Source organism: Condylura cristata, unplaced genomic scaffold (assembly GCF_000260355.1).
Source record: "Condylura cristata isolate star-nosed mole 26May11 unplaced genomic scaffold, ConCri1.0 scaffold00049, whole genome shotgun sequence".
Taxonomy (NCBI): domain Eukaryota; kingdom Metazoa; phylum Chordata; class Mammalia; order Eulipotyphla; family Talpidae; genus Condylura; species Condylura cristata.
This window is the reverse complement of record NW_004567150.1, coordinates 900,846-904,207: the sequence shown is the minus strand read 5'-3', so window position 1 is coordinate 904,207 and position 3,362 is coordinate 900,846. Positions and strand designations below refer to the sequence as shown.

The window sequence follows — 3,362 nt, the reverse complement described above, 5'->3', positions numbered from 1 at the left end:
AAGAACCTCAGTGAAGTAGTCTTTTGTTTGAGGATATCTTCATTTTATAAGATACTTGATCACTCTGAGCATCATAGTTTGTTTGTTTTTCAAAGTACACTCAAGTACACTTCTGGCGGGGGGGGGGGGGGGGGGGGCACCACAGTGGTGATCACACCATGTGGATCACCTCCCAGGTCCCAGGGCCGGGGATCCAACTTGCACTGAGGCGGCTGCAGCTAGCTTCTAGCTTACAATGCTGTGTCCTAACCCATTGCTCCACCAGGGAGAGCTGAGCCTCATAGTTTTTTAAATGCTGCTTACAGATACAAATAATCTCAGATATGGCTGTCGGAATCTGCAGCATGGCAATGCATGATCAGAGTCATAGTGAAATGCTTTTATTATGATGGGTAAATAAAAAACACTTCAAGTCCCAGGCCCAAATACATCTCAATAAGTCTAGTCGTAATTGGATTTCCTTAGTCACCCTCTCTTGCTCATTGATCTACAATAAAATACTGGAAATATTAATAAAAAATATGCTAATGGCAAACACATTTCACTTTTTGGAGACAAAAGAGGCATAAAGTTGTAAGTCATCACCAACTTTTTCTTCCATTCTTAAAGTTGCTAACAACTTCAAAGTCCTTTCAAGTTCTTTTTAAACAACTTTCAAGTTCTTTTAAAAAACAACTTACAACCTGTGAATTTATAGGCAATCATCTGAGCTTCAACATGTATGCCAACACAAAGGAAAAATATTAGAAAGTTTCTTTCTTGAGAAACAAATTAACTTCCCAAGTAATTAATATACATTTATACCTATTAGCAAACCATATAAATCTAATTTGCTGCAAACCATATAAATCTAATGTCTGCAAAGTAGTTACTATACATTTGATATGAAAATGATCTAGGGCAACTGCAGGGAAAAAGCCTAACAAAATTTTCTCCTCAGCTCAACTGATTCTGTTCAAATTAAATGTGCATAGCAAAGGTGCCAGGCTATTACACAAAGCATCGTTTTCTAAAAGAAAACTGTTTCTGCTAAGTTTATTAAAAGCAAGTTAAATGGAAAGGCTACAACCACACAAAATTCTGTGATCTGAGATCACAAATTAACTATTTAAAATGTCTTCAAACACCACACTAAAGCTGTCTGACAAAACACTCAACGAGTATTTATTTCCAAAACAGTGTTGCACAATAAAGTATAAAGCCCCTGGACTTCAAATAAAATGTGCTAATTCTCAAATTTGGCAAGAAATAAAAAAAACAATCTAGAACAGAGATTGTGTCCAAGTAACAAGCATAAGTTCACGTCCACGTAACCTGGCTATGTGTGCAGATTTTATTCTTCTCGCAGGTCCCACATTAAAAGTGAAACCGGATCATCCTATTTCCAGTCAACCGATCCTAATTAGATAAAAAGTGCAACCAATGCGCATCATCGAAACTCTAACTAGGGTAAAGAAAAACCTATAGAAAGATCGAGTCCTTTCTCCAGAGTTCTGGCAACTGCTGGTTCTCAACCTACTTAGGGGTCAGGCTTGGTCCAAATTCACGTGCCGATATTTCCCCACCTCCTTGGGCATTAGGGCACACGCATCTCAAAGCTCCACAAGGCAAGCTGCAAGCAGCTAGAGCGAGCCCTGGGCCAACGCGAGGCAAGCGGTACCTCGCCAGCAGCCAAGGTGGGAGGACTCCAAGCACCTGCAAGTAAGGTCGAGGGCTGGTGTGAGACATAGGAAAGTGAGTCAGGGAAGGAATAGCAGCTCAAGGTGACCGGACCACAGAGCAGCCTCGCACCCCAGACCTCCCACGGTCCAAAAGACCTCCCCACCTCACCCCAGGGGTACCTGTCACCCGCCGCGCAGTCGCGGCACACGCTCCGCTCGCGTCCCCTTTCCCGCCCGGGCCCAGGCTGCAGCTCCTCCGCTCCGGCGCCCGCGACAACCCCGAGGCTGGGCGGGGCGGCGGCGGCGGCGGCGGTGGCGGCAACGGCTACGCCAGTGAGCGACAGACACGCGCCTTTGCCGCGGCTCCGCTCACCAGCTGGCCTGCGAAAGCAAAAGCCCAAGCGCCGGCCGTTCCTCTACTTCCGCTTCCTAGTGGCGAGGGTCGGAGGACTTCCGTCTACCGAGTCGGGGCCCGATCGGCCTAGAGTGACTCCCGGACGCCATCTTGTATTCGCGGAGGCCCCTTTTCTCCTTAGCCGCCCATGTTTGGGTGTGTGAGGGCCGCCTCCGGTTTTGGGGCAGGAGTGCCGGTGTGTAGGGCAGGAAACTTTACCAGGTGGTGACGCCAGAGAGGGGTAGCATATTTTTTCCCCCTATTTGGCCTCTGGGACATTTCAGAATCTGATTCCTTCAGTACTTCTTTATAAAGTCGTGTTGCACAATGAGGGGCCAAATGACTGTTGCTGAGCTTGTTCGACTTTTTCTTAAACCCTAAACTAAGGTAGCATTCGCTCCTGGGCCACCCGGAGCGAAAGGGTTTTTTATTTTATAACCCCATTTGGCTTATTTTAGACTGGCAGTAGCAATTTAGCCTGCAGGGATTATGAATTCTCTGGGATTTGTCAAATCACTGCTTCAAATTGGTTGACAATCTGTGACACTGGGGCGATCGTTTTACTCACGCAGAAATGAATACCTTTTTTGAGGGTGTACTTTTAACTATTAAACAGAAGTGAAAAATATACTTTGAAAAGTACATTAAAGTGTAAAACTGAATGGATTATATAACACAAGCCAGCCTTCCCCCTGAAAATGCCAGAACAAGTGTTATAGGACAAAATCTGTTATAGGACAGCAAATCTGTTCCAGGACAGGGGGAGAGGGACACCCCTGAAGCCCCAAAACCTGACTGCTCTAAGTGGATTCTGCCATCCGCCGCAAGAAGACAGAACATATAAAACTTTAATGAAAAGGAACTTTAATACAGTAAATATATATATGGAACACAAAGAATATAACTTCTAAATCAAACACCTGAAGTTCCCCATCCCCTCGTGGGCAAAAGTCAATCCAAAAGGGATTGGCCCAAAACAAGGCCTGAAAGCCTGCCACAAGACTAAAGCACCTTCTGGCCGGGACGGGACCCATGGAAAAGGGTCAGAAATGGCCAGACAAATCTGGGAGGAAAAGAGCAAAATCAAAATCAATATAAACACTGCCATAGTCACCTCCCTACAGGTATCTCACCCACATCTGCCTTAACCGATCCAGGGTCAGGAAACAAGCACAGTTTCTTCATCACATGCTTGCTGCTCCATGTGGCTTCCTCAGGTCTCTTCCTACTCCATCCTTCTTCATTCTCTTCTTCTCTCTTCTTTTTCTCCGCTCAGCTCCACCCTCCTTCTGGGTGGGGCAGGGAAT

At 45.7% G+C, this 3,362-nt stretch overlaps 1 protein-coding gene across 1 annotated transcript in view; it reads right to left on the bottom strand.

Annotated features, from left to right (window-relative positions):
* UGGT1 (UDP-glucose glycoprotein glucosyltransferase 1) overlaps positions 1 to 1,956 on the bottom strand; it is a 97,532-nt gene extending 95,576 nt beyond the window's left edge. Inside the window, exon 1 of the mRNA XM_004694888.2 lies at positions 1,842 to 1,956. The gene's annotated coding sequence lies outside the window, so the exon portion shown is untranslated. The remainder of the gene's footprint in view (positions 1 to 1,841) is intronic.
* Positions 1,957 to 3,362: the final 1,406 nt, after the last annotated feature.